The following is a 9090-nucleotide window of genomic DNA, read 5'->3' as shown; positions in this document are numbered from 1 at the left end:
CCGCACAAGGGGGCTGAGTGTGCGTCAAGGTTATTCTGGTCTTGATCAATTATTTCTGTTTCCTTTTTCCGAGTAGGATCAGTTGGAGACGATGTAAAGAAGGACTTTAAAGTAATACTGTCAAATCTATATGGATTTCGTTGGGATTGCAGTTAATTGTAGGAAGATAGTGCAGCTATTTTACAGTTGCCAGCAAAAAATCTATAAGCAATTCAAGTGTTATGCCTGTACTATCCATCTATGCTAAATCGTTACCACAGCACTGCTGGTGAATTTGCCAGAAACGGAGGTACTTCTGGAAAATTCAACGTTAGGTCGATTGATCGCCATCACTGATGTTTTTGACCGGTAACATATAGTGGCTCTTCACGGCGAGATCTGACCTGGAGATGAAAAGGCAATAAAACGACAGCCACATCAAATGTCTCGGCAGTGCTGTGGCTGCTGCGATCACCAGGGAGGCTAGTTTTCCATAATATAAAGAATAAAATTCTCTGATTAAAAAATAAATACACCTGAATTTTTCCGCAATTAAAACAAAAAACTAAATTAAATCCCCCCCCCCCCCCCCGTTACAAGATGCACAACAGTACGATTGAAAAACACTTAACATAGGAAGTATTTATTGGTACATTTTTTAAACAAACTTACAAATTTACTTTAAACATTACAAATACATCTGGTAGTAATAATAAGAACAAAACAATTCATATTAGTTTATCTCTGAGTTAAGTCTTTGTCACCTGGATGTCTATTGCCAAACTCATTGACCTGATCGTTTTCGGCATCTTTAACAGTTTGTTCAATAACACACGTTGTCAACATAAATGTGACAGTGCGCCTCGTTCAACATTCACCTCTGCACACATTCGGCATCAACACTCGAAACTAAATCAGAACTGGAGCATCTCTACAGCGTTCTTTCATTCTTTCTTTGAAGCTATAAGACCCTGACCTCTGCACATTAGGCTTAGGGTTAGTTTGCAGTCTGCTGTAAATTGTACAAGAATGTTGGGCACAAAGGATCAAAGATGTGTGTAAGCTTTTGTGTAATTAAACGTTATACATCCATGTGTCAGTATAAAACCAAATTCAGATATGTTTGATCTCGGTCTGCTGCAGATGGAAACGAACAGGAATGATTTGAAAACACTTCCGTGGGAGTACTGTGTTCACTTCCTTGGCATGTTTTTTTTTTTTTTAATACTTGTATACTTCTATTCAATTTGAATTATAGTCTAGTGAACCACAGTTTTATTTATTTATTTATTTATATTTATTTATTTAGTCATCCGCTACATGACGGGCGAGTATAACTTCGGGGGCCGTGTGACTGACTACTGGGACCGGCGCAGTCTGCGCACTGTCCTCTCCAAATTCTGTAACAGGCAGATCACAGACAGTCACGATTACAGGTTCGACTCCAGAGGCCTCTACTACTCTCCTTACGAGGGGATGCTTGTATCTCAAAGTGAGTTCCAGTATCTCAGAAGTACACCCAGTCTGCTGTACCGCCTGTGTACTAAACATGCTTTCACTTCTCAAAATACACTTTCTAGTTCTGCTGCTACAGACAACAACAATACAACAGCAAATTAAACCTGTCGTTTTCGACAGAGTACTCTTAGAAATTCAGGATCGCTGCAAACCCGTGAATCAAGCTAAGTACGATACTACTATAACCAGTGCTGTTGCAAAGTGGGTAGGTACGACTGCAAAACCGTTAACGTTGTAGTTTGTTTTATATCAAGAACTGCATTTGTTTTAAACAATATTATTTACAATTATGGTGGATATGACCGTTATTCAGTGAATGTTTTGTTTTAGGTAGGCAATTTCAAGTTATTAATAAAAAGTAATTTTTAATTAGTATTATTATTTAAACGGCAATGAAAAGCATCAGTCTATGAGTTAAGGAAACTGATCGTTTAAAATGCAGTGAGGTGAGTAATAAACTGATTATTGTGGCTTTGCATTTGGTTCAAACAATTTAACAACAAATGTTGGATTGTAAATTAAATATAAAACTATAAAGAGGGACCAACAAATAGGATCTAGAAATAGGAAAACAGAGTTTTTATACTGGGTTGTTTTTTGAATAATAATAATAATAATAATAATAATAATAATAATAATAATAATAATAATAATAATAATAATAGCAGCATCAGTAATAAAACAAACTTAAATTAGATGGATACAGTGATTGTATCATTTCAATATGCAATTAAAACTAAGATTAACTGAGATTAATTTTTTTAATTGCTTGACAGCCCTTATAAGAGGCTCTTCCAAGTGGCAGAGTATCTGTTTGCAGGTTATACTGCAATATCTGTGCATAATCAATACAGGTTGTATGGTCACCAATTAACTTTTTAAATAGAGCAGTATTATTCATAGTTTAATAAAATGTTCAAGAGAAGAACACAAACAATATGCAACAAACAATATCGCAAGTTCCTCAGGATTTTCTGAGCGTTTGGTACAGGACCTTGCTGTTAGCTGTTATTCTAAGCTAGGTTAAAACCCTTTTATTTTCAGCTGCCTTGCCATCAGGCAACTGCTTGCTTGCAGACATGGGTTGCATACAGGAGTTCATTCATAAGCATGTCATGCATGGGGGACAGGAGTTCATTCATAAGCATGTCATGCATGGGGGGCAGGAGTTCAGATGGTTGTAGGATTTCACTGCACTTAGTTGTGTAGTTCTCAGTAGATCATATTTAAAGAAGAGAGCACACAAAAATGTTCAGATTCACAATACTTGCATTTAATTAATTAGTTATCACACAAGAGTTTATAATTACTGGCAACAATAATTATAGTTATTTACTGCAATTCTGTTGGCAAGGAAACAATTGCATGTTTAAACCAGCCTTGCAGAGGCAGATAAGTAGTTTTCAAATAGCATTTGTAATCAACCAGCAAACCTTTTCTATTAAATTTTTATTTCGGCAATTTGCTGCATCAGCTAAACTGTGCCTTTTGGAAGTGTTAAAGATTTAAAGGTTTTAAGCCAGCTCTAAAGAGAGCAGATTATTCTCTTTTTCTCTGAAACTGCTCCAGTGTTACAGTGCCTGAATACATTTTTAAATATTTTTAAAAATAATTTCAGTTACAAATACTTCAGAGACCAAATATACACTATTCTGCATTCTACAGATTTCATTGATTACAGTACAGTGCTATGGCAATCTAAAGGTATTGTAATAAGTGATTACACACCTACAAAAGAATAAAACTTTGTTAACTGCAACATTACGATGCAAATTTATTGTGGTAAACTTTTATAATGGAATATAGGGCCCCTGAGCAAAGGGAGAGTAAACAGTGAGGGAAATCCTTTGTGAGGGATAGTAGATCTACTTCAGTGGGTACAGCAATGGCAGGCTTGCCTCCTAATTGTTCTCACTCCAGGGCTGTTTCCTGTGTCCTTTCTGCCCTTCTAAGCCAATGGTCTAGAGCAGGGGTCTTCAGCCCTGGTCTTGGAGAGCCCCTATCCAGCAGGTTTTCTAGCTGTCTTTACATCATCAGTGGCTAAAGATCTGGAACATCTGTTAATCTTGAATAATTAAGCCAATAACTGGTTCAATGAAGTAACTGAGAGCTCAGTTGAAACGAAAACCAGAAGACCCTGTAGCTCTCCAGGACCGGGGTTGGAGACCCCTAGTCTAGAGTCACCGTTGTTGGTTAGTGGTGTTGGTAGGCAGGGATACGTCTGACTTCACTGCACAGCATTTCAGTTTAAACAGACTGCTGTAGTGTAAACTTGCATTAGTATTTCTGCTATGTCGTGTTCGTTGGGCAGTACGATAAAAAGGTAATTTAGCAAATTTCTACCTGAAAGCATCTTATTAAATAAAATTAACACACTGTTTGAACTGAAACATCAGTGCTGTGCAGCGCAGTATGTTCTGGAAACACTGGAATAGACTAGCAATGGGCTTTTTCAGATACCTGTAGATTGTAGCAACACTAACTTATTTTACTAACATTATTCTTGTATTATGACTAAATCCTGGTGTGAAACAAGTTAAGGTTTGGAATTATGGTTTGAAATTCAACAAGACATTATAAAAAAGAAAGAAAAAAAGGATTCATCAGTTACCTTTGCCAAAACACTTTGAAAGGGGAGAAGCCGGAATCCAGCATCACTGCATGTTATTCATTGTCTGGGTCCAGAGTGTAAGATACATTTCTAATAATTAGATATGGCAGTGTAGGTCTGACCTTGTTTTTGTGTTTTTTTTTTTTTAAATTAAAATGTTGTGTAATTAAAACACCATTGTTTCAAAGGTGTACAGAGTCAGAGTATTAGGCTGATCTTAAAATGGTTGTGTCTACAGAAAGGGGTTGACTGTGGTTCACTCAAGCACTCTTTTTTGTCCATTGTATTCTTTAATTACTTCCTTTTTTCCCTGAAGACCTAGGAAGGATACTATTTGAAGCTTTTGTTGTGAGTAGTATACAAGTACAATGTAAGCAAACTGAGGATGTAAAGGGCAATTTTTTTAATCTATAAATTGAATGTTGTTATTGGTGATACCTACTTAATATGATCAGCTAAAATATGTAGAAAAAATATGTACATATATTTTGCACTAGCTTTCGGGACCACAAAAGTCATTTTGAGATGAATAGTTGAAACTGAAGGGGAAAAGAGACTCTAAAAACAACTCATAACAGATGTAAAATACCGGCATCTTGAAAGATAACATTATGTTGCTATAGTATGTTTCAGGGTATAATAAAAATTTGTAAAAATTTACTGTTGTGTTGTTGGGGGCAAATATTTACAGGATGCAGTGACTGAAGGATGTGCAGAATCTAAGAGGTGACAAATGTGTTTCTTAATTGGTGTAAAAAGAAGCAGTTAAAATGCAGTTGGTGTCTAAACTCTCCATCTGACTGCACTTTCATGGCAATTGACTACAGTATGGATTAGCTGAAAACTACATTTCACACGTCCATGTGGATTGAGGCCAGTCTCTGCGAGAGGGAAAGTCAATCAGCTGCCACGTCTGTCCAGTTACTGATTACAATAACATTGATCATAGATGAGCAGGATCTATTCATCTATTTGAACATCCAACTCTGCACGGCAGTTATTTTCCTTCATCTTCGCTTCACACAATCCAAAAACATATTTAACAACTGTGACACCTTGGAAACGATCCCACTCTCATCTCCTAAACTTTGTATAATAGATTTGCAGGGCAGAGCTGCCTCTCTCCTGCGCCTGCTTCCAGCCCACGCAAGGGGAGGAGTGCCTGTCTGCTGTGCTGCTCTGAAGCTTGCAGAACACATGGGCAGAGTGCCCGCGGCAAAGTAGCATCTGGGTCCGATCTGCAATAGACAGACGTAGCTGTAGTGCTAGACATACATCCGGTGTAAAGAGCTTGGCAGAGTTTGATAGCATAACCCTGTATTGCATGAATTTATTTGGGGGTAACAAAACATTTTTGAACTGCAATGTGCAATATCTGTTTGCCATTTTACACATGACACAATGCAACTGAGGATCATCAACCTATTTTTTTTTCTTCTAGAAAACAGAAAATCTTGATCCGAATTATATACATTTTGAAAAGTGTAAACATTAGGCTTCAAAGACACCAATCGACTGTATATTCCACTTTTTGCACACAATATTAAAACAAAGACACAAGAATACATTTGAAACAGATTAGTTTTTGCCATAGTAATCAAAGCAATAGGTTTGAATATTTGATATTGTTTATTAGATTAACTATGATATAAAATCACTAGCTTTAAAACATCTCTTACACCTGAAGATGACTTGAAAGCTAGTGATTATACTGTCATGATCACTGCACCCTGTTCTGGCTCTGGGTTCTTTACACAAAGCCTTCTTGGCGGGCAGCAGAACTTCGCTCGCAAGTACACCATCCCCATCGACCTGCTGGGCTTCGACTATGAGGTGTTGGAGGACAAGGGGTACCACCAGGCCCCTGACGACGGTAAGCACAGCACAGCACATTGTATTGGAACACGTTTAACTTTACATTTTTAATGGAATTATTTATTTATTTTTATATTTAACAGCCTAACTGTATGAACTTGGGGGAATTATTGTAATATTTTAAGTAGTACAACACATTTGATATGCCAAGTACACTGCCTCTTTTCATAATAGATTATTATGTTTGTCAACAAAATTATTGTGTTAAAAGGAAGCAGGGGGACTCTTAAAGTCCTACTAATTGCAATATTGAGTGAAATTAGGTGCCAATGTGTTAATGAGGAAGACAGCATGTTACTTCAATGATTAACATTCAGCAATTAGCATAGAGGACAACCCGTCTCTTCAAACAACCCCAAGAGATGTTGAATCTCCTATTCAGCATTTAGAAATGTGCCACACCTCCCTGGGGATCACATATCTCCTATTCAGCATTGAGAAAGGCACAACACCTCCCTGGGGATCACACTGAGAGGGAGGTTTAATTGAATATAACAATAAAATAAGAATACAAAAATAAATTACATCATTGTGAATAATACCTGTGGTCAGTATTTACCTTCCCCTAACCAATCGCCTTCTTGCCCCGACTATTCCATACTGTTTGAGTTTATTGACCCTAACAAATGTCAAACCATTAGCTATACATGCCTAGTTATTATCCCTAGAATCTTTCTCAAGCATTTATATCAATTAAACAGGATGCAAGAAGGAAATCTGGTTGCAACATCAAACAAACCAAGCTTAGCTTTTTTCTTTTGTTCATTTCCCCCAGTTTCAATGGGCAAACCAAATCAAGACATCCATCTTTACCTGTATTGTTATAGTGAATTATGAGCCACCCAAGCAATTATTTAGGTCTCATAAATAAATAAACTATTACAATGCATTCTGTTGCAAGTTTTATTTTTTTTTTTTTAAAAACAATGTTGACAGCCCTGCCATTTTTCATGTTGGATCCGGAGCTAATGTATTATTCAGAAGCTTTGCTTTGATGGTTCTGACAGGAGCAGAAGTAAATTAAAATAATGTTTTTAGTAGAAAAAAGTAACAACAAAGTGAAGGATTCTTTAAAGAGAGGCGCTTATTCTCTAAGGAATCTGTTATCATTGCATTGCTTGGGTGGTAGAGATAATCTGTTCTTATAAGCCTTATATCCAGATATTGCTCATTGTCCTTCAGGTGAAAAACTTGCAAAGCCAGCAGCCAATGATTTTCCTTTGATCATATCCTGAGAAATTAATCACACCAGTGGAAACCTTTCTCCCAAGACCGACCAAGAGATCATGTGTTGGTTCTTGTCAAACTTAATGAAAACAGTAATAGCAGCCTACTTTGTGTCTGATCAAAACAGAACATCCATAACTTAAACATAGAAATGTATAAGAAAGTCAAGGAGGCAAGTGTTTTGGCTACTGCCTTCATCATTGTTCCATTCCACTAAGGTATCTTCCTGTGTCACTTGAGGTGCAACTGGCCGGTATGTCTTACATCTCCACGTATTACTTGTTACAATCTAATCACATGATAGGTTTATGATGATAAAAGGTTGACAAGGTGAACAAATACCTTTTGTATGTATGGAATTGGAAAGTGTGTTCATATGTTATTTGCATTTCAATTACTGCAACTTATTATAAAGCATTAGCAGCAAGTATCTGTTAAACAAGGATTGAGAAGGTTAGAAGTAGGATTTATTAGATCATCAAAATTCAGCAGGAAATAAACATTTGACTTGTGATGCAATTACCTGTTACCAAATGTTGCTTGAAAGTTATATATTAAACACTGTTATAAATATTTTGCAGATGTGGCTAAAGCCTTGTAAATTCCCAAGTGCCCAAGCTACTTATCCCGTTTACAAGACCAGCGAGAGGAGAGGCACTCTGTCCACCACCAGGCACTCCACCAACTTCGTCATCTCCATGACCGCCCCCTCCGACATGCCAGAGGAGCACTGGATCGGCTGTGGAGTGGCTCTCATGTGCCAGCTGAACTCTTAACAGCCTGACATGAAGCAAACTATGTGCACTTTTATAACTTTGCATGTCATTTAAACTTGGTGCCTAATATTTTTTTTGTTTGTTTGTGCATTCACCACTTTTGAGAATAAAAAAATAAAGAAAAATAAAGTTTTAAAAAAAAATTGTTATCTTTCAGACCTGTTAACTGTTGTTGCATCTCAATGGAGCTGATTTTATTTATTTATTTTTTTTTAAATGTTATCAATAAGAACATACTCCATGTCTTCATCAATGTAATGCTCTCCATAATGGCAAACAAAGGGCATCATGGGTAGGGCGGTATTTTAGGAATACGAGAAACATTTTGTGCCCTTTTCAGACATTCAAGGGCTAGCAAGAACACACACTGTGCAGTATGCACTTTTGTTTTTGCTCCATTAGTTTGCAATGGTTAAAATCATAACCCATTACTCCTAGCTATACTACAGTCCTGTCAGGGAACCAAGATGATTGTCTACTTTTATTACTGTTACTATTATTTTAAATAGCACTTTAACATCAGTGTATTGTCTTCATGACTAAATGTTATGGCTTGGTATACATTGGGAACATTCTGTGTTGACACTGAAAATAGAAAAATATATTATTCCTCTATCCACTTAACCCTGTAACCCTTTTTTATACCACAACAGCAGGAGCACTGTCTGAGTGGTTTGTATGGATTTAGTCAGGGTTCCCTGTCGCTGGGAGCCACTATCAAGGAGGCCAGGCCCCACGGGTGAGTAGTGAGATTCACCTGCCTCCAGGGGAGATGCACAAGTGGGGATTGGGAGGAATGGTTGGCAAAAAGCACAAGTGCAAACACAAATGTAAAAAGGGTGCTTAACTAGGGTTTTAACTGATTGAACCACACCACATCATGTTTACTAGAACGTGCAGTGTCAGTGAGTGTCATTTTTGCTAAAAGGAATAGAGATCCTAATTTAAGGAGCTTAAATAACCACATAAAATTGAGAGGTGGGTAAAAAATTGCACTATAGTGGGCAAGTACACAGGTGTAGAACGCTCCTATAAAGATGTTGATTTTAATGTAAAATAATAAAAATAAAACAATATTAAGCTACAGTAATTCCAGATCCAGGA

Source organism: Polyodon spathula, chromosome 10 (genome assembly GCF_017654505.1).
Source record: "Polyodon spathula isolate WHYD16114869_AA chromosome 10, ASM1765450v1, whole genome shotgun sequence".
NCBI classification, from domain to species: Eukaryota; Metazoa; Chordata; class Actinopteri; order Acipenseriformes; family Polyodontidae; genus Polyodon; species Polyodon spathula.
The sequence above is the reverse complement of the archived record's forward strand: the minus strand, read 5'-3'. Positions refer to the sequence as shown.